This window comes from Danio rerio, chromosome 23 (assembly GCF_049306965.1).
Source record: "Danio rerio strain Tuebingen ecotype United States chromosome 23, GRCz12tu, whole genome shotgun sequence".
NCBI lineage: Eukaryota > Metazoa > Chordata > Actinopteri > Cypriniformes > Danionidae > Danio > Danio rerio.
In genome coordinates this window covers 10,239,096-10,260,091 of record NC_133198.1, presented here as the reverse complement: position 1 = coordinate 10,260,091, position 20,996 = coordinate 10,239,096, and the positions used below count along the sequence as shown (strand labels likewise).

General features: G+C 35.8%; 1 protein-coding gene across 8 annotated transcripts in view; it reads left to right on the top strand.

The window, feature by feature from the left end:
* Positions 1 to 157: 157 nt before the first annotated feature.
* Positions 158 to 20,996, top strand: part of plxnb1a (plexin b1a) — a 188,160-nt gene continuing 167,321 nt past the window's right edge. For all 8 annotated transcript variants that reach the window (XR_012399007.1, XR_012399006.1, XR_012399008.1 and 5 more), the window contains exon 1: positions 158 to 442. The gene's annotated coding sequence lies outside the window, so the exon portion shown is untranslated. The remainder of the gene's footprint in view (positions 443 to 20,996) is intronic.

Here is a 20,996-nt window from a genome sequence, read left to right as displayed (position 1 = left end):
CTGTTTTTGTGTGTGTGAGGAGTCTCTTGTGTATGGACTTGGTAGGCGATGTCTGAAGCCCAGCCCTTTTCCACGAGCGGCCACCGGGTCGCACTAGCGGACAATAACTCCACTGTGAACTGACGCTCACCTCCCGTTATTCCTCACCGAAACACTCACTCCCGGCCGCCAGTGACAGACAAGAGACGGGCTTCCAGGAGTTTGCGCCTCTAAAAATACCCAGGAGCCCCTTTCAATCATTTCAGTGTTTAAGAAATCATCCTTTGGCTGGAAATAGACACGTGTGTTGCGGGTGGACACGAGCGGTCCCGGTGAAGTTTATGGACTGAAAGTCTCGTCGCTCGTGTGGATTAACAGGACTCAAATCACTGCCAGTCTGTGAGAAGCGAAGCGTCGCGCTTTTTTGTTTGTTTCAAAGAAGACTTCAATGCTTTAAATGCAGGTAAGGAGAGAACAGCCCACTCTTGCTGTCAAACATCTCTACTTTCAGTTGTTTGGTGAAAGACTTGTTGTTATTTATGTGGACGTTAACTTCTGTTTTGTGAACACAGTGGACACGGATTTAAATATTTCTGAGACAAAAAGAAGTTGGCAACATATTTAAAATATAAACCAATGTCTATATTTAGTCTAAATGTGGATTTCACTTATATGTTCACATTTTCTTGTGATAGAATTTTCAAAATAATCAAGAATGGTCTGTTAATTGTGTCTATAGTCTGGTTGTATTGAATTGCTTTATTTAGATGGATAAGCTCATTCAGTGTCTGAGGTTGCAGTTGGGAAAGACATTGTTTGGACTATCAAACTTGAATTATACCGGTATGTATTGGATTACAGAATACTTATAATTCAGTGTTTGCAAAACCTGTAGATCCCATCATCATCGTCCCAGTGAACTTGCTGAACAGCTGCACACAAAGGTGCATTCAGTCTGTTTGGAGGGGCTAAATTTAATGCTCCTTATTCTAAGCGAACGAAGATTATGAGAGAAAAGTATTTAATATTACATAACGTAATACATAATTTCACCTAATATGACGAGTTTTTACATTTCGTTCCAGGTGATTCTGAGTGGTGTTCCTGAATTAACCACACTGTATTTTGACCAAATTATTAGGGTAACACTTTACAAAATGGTTGTATCAGTTATTTTTAGTTAATGGTAACAAACAATTAACCATACATTTTTACAGTATTTATTAATCTTTGTTAATGTTGGTCAATGGTATAAAAGTCAACCATTGTTAGTTCTTGCTAACTCACAGTGCATTAGCATATATTAACAAGCACAGCTTTGGGTTTTAATAATGCGTTCGTAAATGTTTAACTATATAATTAATAAATGCTGTACAAATCTTGTTCAATATGTTAGTTAATAAATTAACTAGTCTAACATCCCAGCAGGCATAGGATGTCAGATTGACCTTGTACCCCAACGTTGTGGGGATGTTGCATTTTGTTTAGAAATGAAAATTGGGTTAACATCAGAACCCAACGACAGGTCGACGTCAATGTCCAATGCTTAAAATCATTCAAATATCAACATCTAATGATGTTACAGCTTGATGTTGTGTAGACGTCACCACTATAACATCTATCAAGTGCTAAGTTTTGGTTGTCATACCTGACGAATAAATGTCGGTATCTGACGTCAATATGACGTTGGTTAAAGATGTATTTTGGTCAACCTAAAGTCAACCAAATATCAATGTCGTTTGATGTCGTTATTGGACGTCAAAATAACGTCGTCCTTAGACGCTGGCTAGACATTGAATTTTGGTCATCTGACGTCACGACCTATATCTAACCTAATGTTAACGTCTTATGATGTTGTGTGCATGCTGGGATTACCTAATGCAACCTTAACATAAAGCTAGGTCATTGTAAGGTTTATTACCAATAATTTGTTTACATAATTTGGGTCTTTCAGATTTAAAATGACAAAGCATCAAATAAAGCAAAAGAAGATAAACCGGTTCCATGTCAGCCGCCAGCTGTTAGTAAAATGGCATACATCCAGGCCTGTGGAGGTCACTAAACAAAAAGATAATACTCTCATACTGAAATGTTAGATCTGCTTTTTACAATATGTTTTATTTTGACCAAAATTATACCAGTTTGGTTTGTATGAAGTCAAAATAACACCACGATTATCATTCTGTTTCACACGTTTCCAGCGAGATGGAGGAGACCTTAGTTTATAAGCATAAAAAATGGTTGTAGCTTGGTTAAATGGTGCTCAGAGAGGAAGGTGTGAATTACAAGCATTTTTAATGAGCATGTATTTTAGAAGGTCATCAATCTGCCTCCCAGCATCTGTTGCCTCATGGTGGATTTTTCGACTGTGTTGTGTTTTATTTTGGCAGCAGAGCTTCTTTTTAACCACAATATACTGAGCTTGACATATTTGTGATCTGGTTCATGTTTCATGCATCAGCTAAAAACACACAAAGCGACCTCATGTTTGTTGAAGTGTTATGACTCTAATGTCTTCATAATGAAATAAGCTTAGATTGTGTACGGGAACTTTAAATAACAGTAAGCAGAGATTAAAGAGATACGTCACCCAAAAATGAAAATTTACTCACCTTCAAGAAGTTAAATAGCTTTATAATAGGGCTGCACGATATTGGAAAAATCTGACATTGCAACATATCTTCCAATATACTTTGTTATACTTGGAAAGAATTTTTAGGTCACACTTTACTTTAAGGTTCAGTTCTCGCTCTTAGCCAAACATTTTGACTTTTGCTTTAATGAACTCATAATTTGCTCCTTATTAATAGCTATTAAGGTAGTTTAGGTATTGGGTGGGATTAGGGATGTATAGAGATTATACAGAACATGTGCTTTATACTAATAAGCAGCTAATGTCTCAGTAACATGCATGCCAATAAACAGCTAGTTAATCGAATGAGATGATTCTGTAAAAAGTGAATTATGCGTAATATGTAATAAACAAACTACAAGCATAGATAAATGCAACAAAGCAAAGATAAAAGTTGAATTAACAGTGCATGCTTTATGATTTTGTATATGTAAATATAAAATCACACTCAAAGTCGACTCAACGTTGCATATTTATTTATTCATTTTATTTATTTATACAGGGACAATGTACAACATGACATGTTGTGCCAGAGTTAGCTATAAAGCTAATTTACATCTGTAGTCCCTGAGCAGGAAGTTGTAAAAAGAATACAATATTCACTCACAGTACAACACAATACATCATTGTCAATAAAAATGAAATCAAATCATTGATCGCATATTTGATTTTGTCTAAGCCAAATTTTAAGAACAGTTTTAAAATTATTAAAAGTGGTACTCTTTCTGATATGCACTGGTATTTTGTAAATTTAACTGAACATTTACATCTAACTGATAACCTAGTCTGTCTTGTATTGTCCTTGCAGACAATCACACATTGTATCTGTCTCAATACCCAGAGATCTAACCTTCATAAATCGCTGGAGCACGTTCACTTTTACAGTCTTGTTTCATATGAACTACAGGTCCTGTCATGCAACACACACACACACCTGCTCCTAGTTTCCATTGGTTAGACTCACACAGCTGATGCTGCTCCAAGACTGATTACAAGGACTATAAAAACAGCACAAACACACACATTGGGTCTTGCTAATCTGTATAGTGAAACATTACGACACGTTTTCCCCTGCCTTGTCTTGCTGTGCTTGAAACTAGTCTTTTTTGTTTGTTTTAAGTTTTCTGCTGCCTGCCTTTTCACCATCTGCCTGTTATTTTGACTACGAATCTAAATTTGCCTGTATACATTTGTTTGCCCCTGTGTTGACCGTTGCTTGCCTGATCATTCTGCTAAATAAACCTGCATTTGGATTCGCACCCCTGTTGTCAGCATCACTTCATGTTACAGTATCATTGTATCTTTGTGATGTGACTATTGCGGATACACACATTGTAATATCGACAACAAAATATTGTGCAGCCATATAAGTTGGTTTCTTTCTCCCGTTAAACACAAAAGATAAATTTGTGAAGAAAGCTGGAAACCTATAACCGTTGACTTCCATAGTATTTGTTTATCCTACTATGGAAGTAAATGGTTACAGGTTTTCAGCTTTTTTCAAAATATCTACTTTTGTGTTTAACAGAAAAAGCAAAGCCATAAGGGTTTGTAACCACATGAGGGGGAGTTAATAGTGATTAATTCTTCATTGTTAGGTGAACTATCCCTTTAGACTCAAGAAAGTAGGAAATAAAAGGTTTGAAAGGAATGAAGAGTGTTTAAATAATGACAGAATTTAAATTTTGGGGGTGCACTTTCCCTTTAAGATTGAGTCTATTTCTGTTTGTTCACTTTAATAGTTGTCAGTTTATGACAATCAGTCAGTTTCAACTGTATCACCGTAAAACTATATTATATATAGCTTGACTTGTAGATATTTACTTTAGGAAAAATGTGATGAGATAAAATCCCACCATCTCAAAGTCAGCAAATGGTATTTAATGTGCCGGATCTCACAGAGGGGATCTGTTGTGGGAAACAATGTGATGGACTTTCATCTCGCAGTCAAGTAAAGGACCTCCTATCTTCATCTTTATTTGACTAGCAAAGTAAACCTAAAAATGATGAAGCGCAGCATTTCCTACAATAATATCTCATAAGCGTGACCCGTCCCGTATTGGTTTTTCCACTCATTGAGAAACAGTGGTTCAGTTTACCTCACATGTGCTGTTTGCGCTGCTTTATCTGTTCATCATCTACAGAAAGACGTGAATGTGAAGCCAAAAATGTTGTGGTTTAAATCCAGAAATGCTTCTCTTGTTTCCATCTCTGGCTTTCTTGTATCAGCAGAAACCTTGCTCAAAGATGGCCATCTGCTCGCTGCTTTGTAGTTTCCTTCAGCACAATATCAGATTAACCCCTCACCTCGTGTTCTGTGTGGAGTCGGATCGGGACGGTTGTAGCGTGAAACCACGGGGTCTGGAGGGTGTTGGCTGGGGTTAACAGGTGCTAGCAGACATAGATCCTAAAGGGTTGGCCCTCAGCCTAAAATAGTGGTCTGTGTGTTCACAATTTGTGCTATTGATTCGGTTCTAGCGGTTCAATCAGCACCGTGTCATCTTTTTATATGTGTCACTGAGTCAAAACCAATAGATTGGTACGCTCTAGTTTTTTTGCATTCTAGTTTCGCTTTAGCTTTGTTAAAGCTTGGTTAAGTGGTGTTTAAAGAGGAAGGTGTGAAGATTTTAATGAGCGTGTGTTTTAGGAGGTCATGAATCTGCTTCTTAGCTTTTGTTACCTTGTTTTGAGTTTGTAACACTGAACTTGACCTTTTTTAGCTTCATAAATCAATCTCATGTTTATTTTGATGTGTTGTCATGTTACCTTTTTTTTTTTTTACTGTACTGGGTATGTATTATTCACAACGTAAAAAGTTATTAGCTGATTTGACATGAAGTGAACATAAGCTCTTTGCTTTTAAAGTGATTCATAGACTTTACTTAAAAAAGTGAGTTAACCTGTAAACGTTGCAAAAAGGAATTGTGATAAATGGCTTTTAAAATAAAAGTGTTTTTGTCATAATATAGACCATTTCAATATGCTAATGCCATTGACTCAAGAACATTTCCTGCTTCTTATCATACCATTTCATAAATGTAGCAGAGGCAATTCAATCATATCTTTACATTAAAATAATGTGAGTTGAAGTCAGAAGTATTAGCCCCCCTGAATTATTAGCCCCTTTGCTTATCCCCCCCCCCCCATTTCTGTTTAATGAAAAGAAGATTTTTTTCAATACATTTCTAAACATAATAGTTTTAATAACTCATTTCTAATAAAATAATTTTGTCTTTGCCATGATGACAGTAAATAATATTTTACTTGATATTTTTTTAAGACACTTCTACATAGCCTAAAGTTACATTTAAAGGCTTAACTAGGTTAGTTAGGTTAACTTGGCAGGTTAGGGTAATTAGGCAAGTTATTGTATCACAATGGTTTGTTCTGTAGACTATCAGAAAAAAAACGCTTTAATGGGGTAGTAATTTTGACCTTAAAATTGATTTTAAAAAATGAAAAACTGCTTTTATTCAAGCTAAAATAAAACAAATAAGACTGTCTCCGGAAGAAAAAATATTATCAGACATACTGTGAAAATTTCCTTGCTCTCTTAAACATCCTTTAGAAATTTATGTGTGTGTATTTGATACAAATTAAATCTAAATTATATCTATAAACAAAATTGTTTTGTATAGTTTTGTTTCTACATACATTGTAAAAAAATGAAGGGATCCACACAATCCATTCACGTTGCCTCATAACAAATTGATTATGTTAAGGCTGATTTATACTTGTACCGATGCACACCTTTCAAAAAATGTAATTACACGTTGCAATGACGCATAAATAGCGCAAGCTCTGGGATTGGTCGGGTTGGCAGCTATGACCAGTGTGGCCGGGACCGAGAGCCACTTGAACCCATTGAAATGAGTCTTTACAAGTGTCGAGTCCCATGAGGTTGCTCTAGATGAAAATTTTGTTTTGTGTTTACCTTGTGAATAATGTTGTTGCATGTCATGTCTGCCGGTTCTCGCCTCTGAATAAGCGAGTTTCAACTACTTGTACATTAAGGTAGCGTTCAGAAAAAACAAAACATCAGCGAAGAAACTCGACAGAGGAACATAAAGACCTACAGAAGTATAAATGCACAACTACTCGCAAGGCAGGTGCCGTGGGTTAGCCTTTAACTTAACACATTTAAATGCATTGAACTTACTGTAAAACAATGAAGTTCCAAACAATCTCAAGAATTGTTTTGTTTCAGTTAATTTTGAATAGTTTTGAGTAGTTTGAACAAGCAGCAATCTTTTTTAATATATATCTGTGCATCACATATAAATAATAAATACGTATTTAATACTCACACATACATTATGTTAAAACAAACTATTATTTTGGATGCAATTAATTGCAATTAATCTTTGCCCTGGACTAGCATAAAAAAAATATATATATATATTATTTTAAGTCAACGTAAGTAAGATACAATGGGTTTACTGACCTTTCTAAGTAAAGTATATAAAACTGAAAAGAGTGATTTACTAAGCTAGTATAATTTTAATGGTTTGTTTTCATTTTAGCTAGCTTTTCCTTGCCTTGTTTTTCCATTCAAACGACAGGGATCACAAAACCTTGACATGCTAGGAAACCTAAAATTGAATAAATTAAATGTTGAAAAGACCACACACACATACACACATGCATGCACAGTATTCTTTTGCCGTATTCTGTTTTATTTATTCACTGAGAGCTGTGATTTAGAAGGTTACGCACCCCTAAACTTGAAAATGGAAGGTAGAAAATTAATATTTAGTGTTTGGTACAAAACATCCTTGAGCCTTGAGGTATAAAAAAATGGAAGGACAAGATAAATCATTCTTGGTTCTTAAAGTCATGCCAGTGCTTCCATGGCAAGGTCAGTTTTTTGGATATACAGTGAAGCAACCTGAGGATCAGACGTTCACTAATAAGTCTGGCAAACAGATGAAGGCTTTTAAAGAGATTTGAAATTGGCCTGTTCTTTTGATTGTTGTTCTTCGGGTCAGTGTGCCCTTGTGGATATCAGGACAGAGCACCTCCTAAACCCATTAATGGAGTAATATTGCAATGTTCATTTTAAATCTGAATATACCAAAATGGCTCCGTGCTCTTGATCAAATTGCAAAATCTATGATTTCCTTCAGTAAATATAAGCACCGGATGTTCCTGAGTGATCAAAATGGCTGTGTACAGTTAACAAAATTGGCTTCACAGCAAATGCTGCTCAGTTCTGCTTGAACTCATTTCTAATTCTGTCTGGTCAACGATTTTTGTAAATTACACAGTATTTAACTGTAATAAACGGTATTTAGCACAGTTATGCAGTATGTTAATATATTTTTAAGTTTCATTTTAAAAAATACTGTATATTTTACGGTTAAAAAAAAAAAAATATATATATATGTATATGTATGTATGTGTGTGTATATACACGCACACACACAAACACACACATACATATATATATATATATATATATATATATATATATATATGTGTGTGTAAATTCTTCCCAGTATTCCCAGTAGAAGGGCATCCGCTGAGGGAAACATATGCTGGGTAAGTTGGCGGTTCATTCCGCTATGGCGACCCCTGATTATAAAAGAGACTAAGCCTAAAAGAAAATATTGCGATGTTAGATTTTTCCAATATCGTGCAACCCTAGTTAACAGTGTATAATTGTACCAGAGTTGTAATGCTAAGCATTTGGTTGTTTTGCATACTTTTGTAAATATTTTTATAGTTTTATCGTGTACTTTCTTGAACAGTAACAAATGGTGCAACATTGCAAATAAGCACAGAGAACCTGGAGCTTTTAAATTACATTAGCCTTTTCTGTTATAAATCATAATTACAAAATTTGCAATCTTATCCTCGTAAGTTTTAAAATCACTCATGATGCTGTTGCATGTTATGTTTAGTTTTGCACATGTTGCTAATTCACTACCTACTGCATATGTTTACAGTGTAATTGTATATTGAGAACTCATAATGTTGCTGTCTTTGCAAAGCCATGCCAGCACAGTCTGTGTGCTTTTGTGTGTGTGTGTGTGTGTGTGTGTGTGTGTGTGTGTGTGTGTGTGTGTGTGTGTGTGTGTGTGTGTGTGTGTTAAAGAAAGCCCACCCGGGTCTTCTTATTAGTTCTGGTCACATGTGTAAAGGCCTTGCATACTTCTCTATTCCTCCCGGTGGGTACACTTTTACACTAACGACCCTCATATTATCTTAAATACAACAGCTTTCCCACATTTTCCCTATGAAACCACACTAATAATACTTACTAAACCTTCAAGTACTTTACCTTTCGTTAAGGGAGTTGATCTTCGAAGTATATATTCATACACCTCTGTTCTCAGTGCCCTGCTGGGAAGCTAAACCTCAAATGCTAGGCTAGTGTGCCAACATCCATCCTAGCGGTGCCCTGTCCATAAATAACCCTTTTTATTAGGGCACTGTTGAAGTGTTTACTTTGCCAGGGTGAGCTTTTCCTGTATTTTTAATCTAGACTGGGGACAGAATGAGGCCCAGAGATTAAGAACCATGTGGAGGTGTTGCCTGCGCTAATAGGCGGGAGCTGTTGTGGCTAGCGTCACCTCTTTATGTTGCTGTTTTTATGTTTTTACTTGAGTGAGTGTTGAATGGGTGAAAACACTTTCACTGTCTCTCATTCACACATACTCATCAGTTTGTCTCCTAACACTCCACACACACACACACACACACACATGAGCACAGAGGTTCCTCTCTGTGATATATTATGCTAGTGTGGCCAGTTGTTGAGCTAAAAATACTGAGTGGTGCATATGTGTTGTGACATGAGTGTGTGGAGGCCATGTATGGAGTTTTTTACCGTGAGCTTTCAGTAAATCTGGAGAGTGTGGCTCATAAAATATTAAATGTTTCTATGATCTAACACCAGACTAAACTTTTCATTTTGTTTAGACTTTTTTCTTTTCCCAGTTTCTTTGCTTATAATATCAGCTGCATTCATCTAGCTTTATTTATGCTTTTTGTTTCCTTAAAGAGAACAAAAATGCCAGTATTTTTTTCATCCTCATGCTTGTCCAAACCATTGAAAAAATGGAACAAAAATGTATGTATTTTGAAAAAACTTGATGCAGATCTTTTCCAAATACATTATACTATAAAAGTGCTCCATATAACTCAAGCTCTAGATTTATTTGCTCTATTATTCTCCTGAAGGAACACAATAGCTTTCTGTAATGAACAGACCATAATTTAAATGTTTTCACTGGTAATATTTTTTTTAAATCCATTACTACAATGCAAAATTTGGACAAGTTAGATTGTTTATTTATTCATTTATTTATTTGTTTGTTTTTTTGCTGTGTGTGTCAGGCACTAAGATGAGCTGTTGGAGCATCAGAGCAGGGCATTAATATTCGCAACCATTCCAAATATGGTCAAAACTGAGATTTTCATTCTAGAAGTAATTCCTGTGGTCATAAATGACATGTAAGACAGTTTGTTTTATTAATTTATATATACGGTGGCATAATCGTGTATATAAAAAATAAAATCAAACTCAGAGAGTCTAATAACTGTTTTGTGTGAGGAACTACTTTCTTCCGCCAGTCCTTCACATCTGCAGCTGACGTCAGAACAGCAAAAAACGTTGTCACTTCACCAACGTCACTTTAGAGCTAGTGTTTGAATGATTCTCTAGCCTAATGCCTAAAGCGGTGACAAAACAGGTGATTTTGCTCACATTTTTAGATTTTAAGGCTGAACGGCATGAAATGCCATCAGTCTACAAAGTTTTCCCAGTATTTCTTTGTTGCAGTCGGGAGATCACTATAATTAACCCCCGAAAAAGCCAAAGCAACGCAAACACTATCAGATTACTGTTGTCTTTGCAATAAAGAAAAACTCTCAACACATGCAGGGATTTTTTCTTTCTTTCTGTTTACTGAACTAGTCTGCAGTAGCGAAAACAGAAGACTCATTAGCAACAAACAGATGGCCAACCAAATAGTAACTCAGGGTTATACAAAGAGTGGCCAACAAAAAAATACATACATTTCTGATGTGCGATTTGCATCTTACTCTCAATACACTACAATTACAATGGTATAAATACAGCACTGGAACATAAACAAGAAAGAGAGATTGACTTGGAGTGTCACTCACCAATTTTGTAATGATTTGATCAGCTCTAGTTTGAATGCACTGTTTTTTTCTCCTCTAGGGGCTTATTATGCAATCTCTGTCGCTAATTTGTATATGGACAATGACAACCGTCTTTGCTCTGCTCAACGACAGGCTGATGGCTGCCGCGCTGTATCTCAGAAATTTTACATATTTAAAATAGGCATTATCCTTTAACTGCTTAGTCTAAATAAACTGCATAGTTACAATCTAAACAACTACATTCTCGCCTAAAAAGCCTCAAAAGTACATTATGTTGTCCAACACCTGCAATAATTGTCAAACTGTAATGAGTTTATTGATTTGCCTTCACTATATGTGGGCAAAGTAGTACAGAAGGGTGAGGAAGCTGTACGAGTTCTGATATTGCAGAATATTACATGGCTGTCAGCCAATCAGATTCGAGAACCAGACAGGACTGTTATTATATATATAATTTTTATCTCCTTTTTTATTTTTTATTTTTATTTATTTTATTTTATTTAACTTTTTTAACCAACCTAAGCCAAAAACCTACTTTGTAGATATCAGAGAACAATTGAACAAATTTAAGCAGTGCAATCCATGGCATCTTAAAATAAGCATGACCTGACCAAAGTGTCAAATTGCTGCACCTCTGCAAACATATACTGTACACATCTCTTATCGGATGCTTTCGTATTTGCTGTTTTTAGAGTTTGTGACACTTGAGTGTATACTTCAACTTGTGCTTCTGTAATTTTTTTTTTCACCCTTAAATAAACATTCTCTATGAGTATATCAGGATTATCTGATCTGTTGTTATATGAACCAGAGCTGCATGACCATTACATTTCTTTTAAAATACAGCAGTACTTAGACATAATTTCCGTTCTTTGGATGAACTATAAAGGAGATGATTTGACACACACCACTTGCCTCCGGCCCCTGCAGAGCTATGCCAACCATACGAAATATGGCTCCATGTAAGTACAGTAAGCCGGGGCTGTGCCACAGACAGCCAGCCTGACATGACAGCTGCATCTGCTCTCATTTTGCCTAATCCATTAGCCGAAATGTTACAAGCCACTGGAGGGGGTTTGACCTGGGGTCCTTTAGACAATATATTGGCTTTATCTGTGGACATCCGCACTGTGACTCACATATTTGTTTGGGTGAGAGGATATTAGCTGTGACCACTGAAGCAAAGCAATTGTACCAGAGATGGACAACGACCTTTTGGTGGAGACAGTTTATGGGACACCATTTCAGTCACACAACCAAAGCTTACTTGAACTCTTTCTTACTTTTTGAATTTGGTATTTGCTTAGTTTTATGTACACCTCTTGTTGAATTATACTATTATTGTGTCATTAGAGTTTTTATTTTTAAATTAATACCAGTTATTTATTACGTTTTTGTCATAGTCATTTAGGGTTTAGTTTTATACACATACAGTCAAAACGCATGCAGAAAGTTGTTGTTATGGTTTAGATTTGACTGGATGTCATGCATCAGCGGCATTGTTCATTATCTGTATACCTCTGCTAGTTAGTTAATTGCTCACAGACCTCAGTGCAGATGGTAACAGCTACTCCATCTGTGCTTCTAGCTTCACCCCATTATTGTAATTGCATGTCTTACTGAAAAGAGATCTCTTAACATTTCAAGTTGTGGTTTGATATATACAAAGTGTGACATGTATAATATGGTCATATTTTCCTAGTAAAATATATATTCTGAAGGCAGTACCAAATGTAGACTGTAAAAATACTCCACACATTTTTTTCATGTTGTCTCAACACAAATCAATTAAGTTAACTTAATCGTTTTTTTTTTTCAAATCTAAGTGGATTGAACATAAAACAATTAGGCTGTTCCCAAAAAAACCTTAAGAATTGTGTTGTTTTAACTCAAGTAGTTTAAACAAGCAGCATTTTTTTTAGTGTAGGTGAAAATCAAAATAGCTGGCAGTGGCTGGAAACTTAAAAAAAAAACCTGGCAGGGAAAAGTTAAAGAGTTGAAAGTACATTTTTGAATGCTTTCATTATGAATGAGAAAGATAAAAGCCTTAAAACTGACAGATATAGGGCTGTCACAATATCCATTTTTTTTGCTAGGTGATATATTGCATCCACATTAATTGGAATAAACGATATTATTGCCACTTTATAACTTATATAACTAATAAAACTAATACATTTTCACAACATAATAGTGTTATAATTCAGGTACTCCAGGGGTGTCCAGACTCAGTCCTGGAGGGCCAGTGACCTGCAGAGTTTAGCTTCAACCCTAATCAAACACACCTGAACAAGCTAATCAAGCTCTTACTAGATATACAAGAAACTTCCAGGCAGGTGTGTTGAAGCAAGTTGGAGCTAAAATCAGCAGGACACCGGCCCTCCAGGACCGACTTTGGACGCCCCTGAGGTACACTGTTTTAAAAAACATTAAGAATATTCAGACGTTTGTAAAGGTTTTGCAGCATTTCTTTTTTTTAAATGCTGTTTTTTCAGTGTGTTTAACGGCTGCATCTCTTCAGCGAAATGAAGATACCTGTGTGTCCCATTTTGCACTGTCATGTTTATATTTGCACTGGCAGGTAAATACATCCATTACAGCTAACGGTCTGGAAGACTCATCTTCAATGCCAAATGTGGTTGTTGTTCCCATGTTGTATGTGTGCCATGTTGTATGTGTTTTTTTTTTTTTATAAAAAATTACCTCCAATGTCTCGCCTTGAGACTTGCTGAATTATATTGTGGCATTAGTGAGATTAAACAGAAATTAAGGCAGACATTTAAACCTCATTTAATGTAAAAACATGTATTATAAGGCCTAGTGTTGCAGGCCTTGCCACTAGCAGCACAAATGCATTGAAATAACATACTTGACGTTCATTACTCATACATATAACAGTATAACAGACTTGCAGTGTATGCTGATGTCACTTACTGTTTTTCAGTTTTGCAAAAAAAAAAATATATATAGTATAAAGTGTATAAACCGTTTTATATTGTTCATCTCTATTAAATGTGAATAAATATTGTAATTTTTATAGTTTTGATATAGTAGAAACAATGCCAGTACTGGGTTGTGGCTGGAAGGGCATCCACTGTGTAAAACAAATATTAGAATAGTTGGCGGTTAATTCTGCTGTAGTGATCGCTGATAAATAAAGAACTAAGCCAAAATGAATGAATGATAGTAAATCAGAGGTGCAGCAGTGGTCAGCAAGTTACGTTATGACGTTATGACGTTACGCAGAGTTCGAATCTCACCTTGAGTTTTTTTATTTTCTTATTTTAGTGTTACAACATATAATACTGTTTGGGTTACTTGTATACGTGTACATAGTTTATTTTTATATTTTGTGTGACCACCGTTACAAAAGACTGGATATCTACAAAGAATTTTACACAGAATATATATTCAGATATTGCAGGAAAGGATATTGTGATGTTTTAAAGAATAGTGTTGTAGATTTAGCTACTCTTAATTTTCTCATATTTATGAAAAACATTTTAAGTTCTAAAGCAGCTGTTTCCTTGAAAAAGACATGATAGTGTCATTAGAAACTGAATTGGAAATGACCTTATTTTAATATAGTCAGTCGTGAACTGAGGTGGGCCGGCCCGGTTCAAGGCTTAAAACCCCCGGGGCCTCGTGTATCAATGCTGCGTACGCACAAAAACTTTGCGTACGCCAGGTTTCACGCTCAGAATCACTCACGTTTGGATTTACTAACGATGAACTGAACGTGGGAATGTGCGCACCTCCACGGCAGCTTTATGGCTGGCGTACGCACATTTTTTGTGCGTGTCTGTTTTATTTCCATTGGCGACTCCTAGAGGCAGTTGTGGTAAATTCCTCTCTACAAAGTGTCTGAGCCTTGCAATGGCAGCTGTATGAGACGGGTTCATCTAGCAGGTATATAAGGTTTCCATACCATGCAGTTGACCAGCTAAACATTAAAGCACAATTTGCAGCGGTCGCCTGTTTTCCCAATGTAATCTGAGCTATCTACTGCACGCACATTGCTATAAAGACACTATCTGAAGATGAATTTGCATGCGTGAATCAGAAACATTTCCATTCAATAAATGTGCAAATAAAATATGATGCACAAACTTATTAATGATTCCTACTTGTCTTTCTCGTGATAAATAGTTGGCAAAATCTGATATGTAGCGGGGGAAAAAAGAAGAAATATAGTTCATCAGACGCTGGATTCGAACCGAGTTCATGCTCGAACGTCTCAAAACATGTTGACATGCGTCTTACGAGCTGTGCCACTGAGACTGTTAAGGGTGCTGCAACATTTTTCACCTATAAATCACACTATTTCTTTTTTTGATTAACTCAGTGCGATGTTCAGATCCAACTGTGTTAACCGCATCAGCTAAACTCTCCTACTCTACTTTTTTCTTTTGTTGTTAATTCCGGAGAACAAACTTGCAAATAACACCGCTTTTCTCCGGTCTACCTCCGAAAAGAGCACCTACAATTCACATTCTGTTGAAAGTTTCTCTTCTTGCTTGCTTTTGCCTTTGCTTTTTCATTGGGTTTTGCCAAAGTAGGGTCATTTGCATATTCATACGGGGGAGGAGGCAGGGAGGGGTTTTGCGCTCGTGCATGTTGCGCTCAGTTTCACGTTCATTCAGATGTACAAAAAAATATGCGTGAGATTCGACGTACGCAGTGTTTCATACATCTGAACTTTTTTCTGCGTACGCACATTTACAGCTTTGTGCGTACGCAATGTTTTAGTATGATTTCCAAGCAAGAACATGAGGCCCCAGGGCTGAAAAGGAGTCCCACTACGGCCCTGGATCTGTCTCTGAAAATGTCATAGCATGTCATGAAAATGTCAGATTATCTCATTCCTTTAATGAGGCCAACACTCTCAAAAATAATGGTCTAATACAGGGGTGCCCAAACTCAGTCCTGAAGGGCCGGTGTCCTGCAAAGTTTAGTTCCAACTCCAGTCAGACACACCTGGGCTAGCTAATCAAGCTCTTACTCGCCGTTTACAAACATCTGTGCAGGTGTGTTGAGGCAAGTCAGCCCTCCAGGACCAAGTTTGGGCACCCTTGGTCAGTAGCTTTATAAAATGTACACTTTTGTAGTTCTTAGGTAGTAATGAACAATTTAGGCTACAATAATGTATGTATCATTAATATGGACTCTTTAGGTCCAAACATGCACCAGTGACATTTGTATTTTATTTCTGAGAGTGCATCAAGGGGGCTTACCTTAATCAATATAAACAGAAATTAAGGAAAACATAAAACCTCATTCAAAAAAAAAAAAAAAAAAAAAAAAAAATATATATATATATATATATATATATATATATATATATATATATATTATGAAGGCAAGTGTTGCTGGTATTGCCACACATTTCTAAACATAATAGTTGTAACTCATTTCTAATAACTGATTTATTTTATCATTGCCATGATAACAGTAAGTAATATTTTACTAGATACTTTTCAAGACACTTCTATTCAGCTTAAAGTGACTTTTAAAGACTTAACTAGGTTAACTAGGCAGGTTTGGGTAATTAGGCAAGTTATTGTATAACAGAGGTTTATTTTGTCGACTAATTAAAGAGACTAATAATTTTGTCCCTAAAATGGTTTTTAAAAAATTAAAAACTGCTTTTATTCTTGCCGATATAAAACAAATAAGACAAATAAGACTTTCTCCAGAATTAGAAACATACTGTGAAAATTACAGACAAACAACAGAATTGAAATCAATGTTTTTTTTTTATAAATAAACAATTGCATTCTATTTAACAATTAATAGTAGCTCTTATTTAAGGTGCGCCGTTATGGTTTTCTGAACATTATCTTTCATGCAGTGTTTGATGTCGCTGAAACGTGAAAGGTCTGCAGAATTTGAAAGATCAGAATGCATGACAAAGCTGATGTCTCCTAAAAGAAAGAAGCGGTTTATTCGAAACTGCTAAAACTGCCAGCAATTTCAGTTTCACTTCTGTGATCTTTAACAGATTTGCCTTATGGCAAGTCACTGGCTGCCTTTAAACATCCTCTACTTTGACCCTCAAAAATAGAAGTGGTTTTGTGTTGACCACATTTTTCTGAGAAAAAGTATTATAAATGTGATCAGTTAGTCAGGACAGCATATGTTTTTAGTTCATTGTAACTGATTAAACTAAGTTAATCATGTTCTTACGTAATGTTGTAAGTTACGCAAGCTGTTTTAGGTAAGTTCAATGAACTATAAAAGTTAATTTGATTCAGCCTTAACCAGGATTTTGTTACTGTGTAGTTACTCAAACAATGAAATTAATCTTTCAATTGAAGCTATATTGTATTTGCACTTGTATCTGTTGTTTGTAATGAGAGACTTTGATGACATGATGACTAATTTAAATGTGCCTGATTGGCCATTGGATTCATTAACTCAAAAGAAACATGTGATTAGATTTAATCTTCAGTGTATAAACAAGTAAACATAATTATATCTGTATGTGATGCTAAAATCTGAACCTTTCTTTTCTTTTCACATTTAATTACATTGTGAAGGTGTATTTTTTGCCCAGTGTTTTATAGAATTTATATTTATATTTATTATAAATAATATAGTACTAAGGTAGTTGTGGTGGCCCAAGTTCGATTCCCAGACTGTCCTTTGTCAATCCTGTTCCTCTCTCCGTCCAATGTTGATCTGTCTGTCTACTGTTCTGTCAATAATTTATTATATATAAATAAAACATTTCATTAAATTCCATTAAAACGGAATTCATATAGACATGTAATAGTTGGGGCAATTGCTGGGGTTTTTGAAAGCCTTGATGCTGAATGTCCAATAGGTTATTTTTAAATGACATCATTGATGAAGCGCAAGACTCAGATGGAGAGCAGGAAGTGATTCTTCTGCGTAGGATGCGCTATTAGAACATCAAAATGTTTCTGTTTTATGTTGTTTATAATTGCTTAAATTAGCCAATATAAGAAATGCCGAACAGCTTTTGAAGACTTCCAAAAGTTTTTGCCCATAAAGGGGGGAAAGTTCAAGGAAAGAAACAGAAGAAAATGCAGCATGTAAAAACATTCAATACATCCATTTGTACACACTTTTTTGAACACAGTAATTAATTTGACAGCCAGAATAAAGATTAAACACAGGCCTAGCTATGTGTATAAATATGTGAATGTGAATCAGATACAAACACCACCACACTTATACAAAATTCAGCAGAATATAAATATGTAATTTACTGCAATGAAATCTCCGTCTTGTTTTGCAATAATCCAAGTCTTCACTGGCGTTTTGGTCGAATTACCGAAACGTTAACGTCTATATGCAATATGCATAGCAGTGATGAATGTTTGTTGATGGTAAGTTCGTTGACCGAAGAAAAAAAAAAGAAATGCAACCCTTAAGACAAAACTAGACGGTTATTATTGTGGAGCACTGTCCCCCTTGCAAAAATAAATAAATAATAATGTAGACTAAGCGTCCCTGCCCGTGTATGCTTTCATCTGTTATTTTGTGATGTCTGGAAAATCTGCATGGGGAAAAAACTACAGTAATATATAGGGATGTAACGGTATTGTAAATACCGTCATACCGCAATATTAATTTTTTTCGATATTACCGAAGTCGCATGACTCTGTAAAAATATAGGTCTTCTGAGAAAATTTGCTCAGGCGAATGAAGCGAACGGGAGGTAGCGAAAACTACAATTCCCATCAGCCCATGCTTGACCATCATCCCTTGCGGTCTGTTGTCGCTACAGATCCAGTAATGCGGAAATGGAGTGTGCTGCTAGAAGCGGGGATGAAAAAGAGCTGAAAAACTCTAAAGCAGGTGTTGTCGCCGCGCGCGTACTGAATAGCGGTGTTGTCGCGCGAGTTCTTATCAGCTGTGTTGTCGCGCGAGTTCTTATCAGCTGTGTTGTCGCGCGTGTACTGAATAGCGGTGTTGTCAGCACACTGTTCAGATTGATGCAGACATGAGACCTCTATCTTACTCATGGTTTGTCCTCTCAAGTGGGGGAAAGACAATGCACAACGTTACCCACTGCTGTCAACCTGGGCCAAGTCATATCTCTCTTGTCCCAGAAACCTCAGTCCCAAATGAGAGAGTTTTTTTTCTGTTGCAGGGGACATTGTAAATGCCCAGAGATATCAGCTTTTACCAGATTATATTTATATGATAATTTTCCTTTAAACCCATCTCTATCTAAGTGAGTGAGTGAGTGATTAAATGTTGAATTTGAATTTGTCAGAAATAAGACAATGTGAAGTGTACTAAAAGAGGAAATGAGAGTATTAAACATAAAAGAGGAACATTTAAAATGGCAATAATGTGAAGCTATTCAAATTAGGGTGTAATTGATGGGCCGTTTCAACTAGTAGAGTCAATGATGATCTGTTTTCACAAGCAATTAGATTTGGGAAACGTAATGCCTGCACATTTTTGAAAACGCATGCAAAAGTGCAAATTGTCATTATTCCACATGCATGAGTGAATTACTTGTAAGGAAATAGTGGTGCTATTTAACACGCTCGTATAATGGCTTTAAATGTGGTTAGTTTGCACTCAGTTCCACTTGCAGGCACCGCTGTACAGTAATGCAAGCTGGCTGGGCTAACCTTATTTGTCAGGAAGCTGTAAAAGATCTATGCGCTGGCTAAAATCAATGAGGCCAAACCATTGCACGAGTAACGAGCCCCCTTTCAAGTGCCGATCCCAAGCATCTGCCCCCCTCTCTTCAATCGCACCCTCAGAGAGAAAGCGGGATTACACCTCTCAGTGCTGAATCACCCCCTTTCCTTGCCCAAATCTCAAATGATCGGGATAATGAAGAGTGTGGGGGGAAGAGAGAGGGATGGTGGGAAGCCGGTCTGACTCAACACACCCCTCCTTCTCCAGTGATGCCTGCTCCGTAATCCCCTTAATCCCATTGGCTCTGGAAATAATGCTGTTTGATCAACTGATCAATTTATAACTGCCACTTCATCCGTGCTTCACATAGCTGAGGACAGAGCGTTGAAGGCATGTGGAAACTGCTGTGACTCATAAATAGTGACATGGTTGAAAGCTAATTTTTTTGGCCTAGATTTTTGTATTAGGGCTGCAAGATATATATATATATATATATATATATATATATATATATATATATATATATATATATATATATATATATATATATATAAACTGACACTGATATTTTGTATTTCTAAAATATTAATTGCAATATAAAAATAATTTTGCAATATGACTTAAGTAAAGAAGAACTGAACTTTACAAGTTTTACATTGTTTGGGATGAATTTGTAGGGGAGTGCATTTCCATAAAATATGAAAAATATAAATAAAAAAAAAAAACAAGCAAATTAAAGCAAAGATGAAAACGAAATAATAGCACTATATGGAATATTGAGGTACAGAATAGGGCTGTGCGATTTGGGGACTATATATAGGTACAGAAAATGGTTTGTGCGATTGGGGGAATATATCTAATTCAGCCTGATCTCAAGAAAACGTAAGTATTTTACGTTTTGGCAGTTTAGTGGCTAATTTGTACGAATTCATACGAGTTCAGTCGTAAGAAATTGTACAATTTTAAAAAGGAGGCGTGGCACCTAACCCCACCCCTAAACCCAACCGTCATTGGGGGATGAGCAAATCGTACTAAAATGTATGAATTAGATCGTACGAATTTGAACGAATTAACGACTAAATGAAAAGGTTACTATCTAATTGCTTTTTTTTAACAGATAATTTAATTTGTGATTTAATTTTGTAGTCAAACTTCAGCTCAATAATCTGTATCGTAACTTCGTACTGCTAAAATACAGTGAGTCTTAAAAAAGTAACTGAAAAAAAATATTCCCTTAAACATTTACTCAAATTTATTTAAAATATTCAGAAATTAAACTCATTTTTCTCTAGAGCAAACAGTTAGCTCACATAAATTGACCTCACCTTTTTGTAAACAAGTTGAACTCAAATTAGGCAGATAGTGTATCTTATTATACAAACAAAAAAATTATGATTTTGAAAAAATACAAAACACTTAGTTAACTAACATGGCTGATAAGGGCCTTTCTGTATTTATTATATTCATGTTGTCTAAAACAAAATAACGATCACAGATGCTTTACAAAATATCATGACGTTAAACGTACAGCTGTGGTACTCCAAAATTTAAAATATATCCAAAATATATCTCCTAACCTGCATTTAGATAAGTTTTTTTAAAATCCCTCTTTGGTCACTGCATT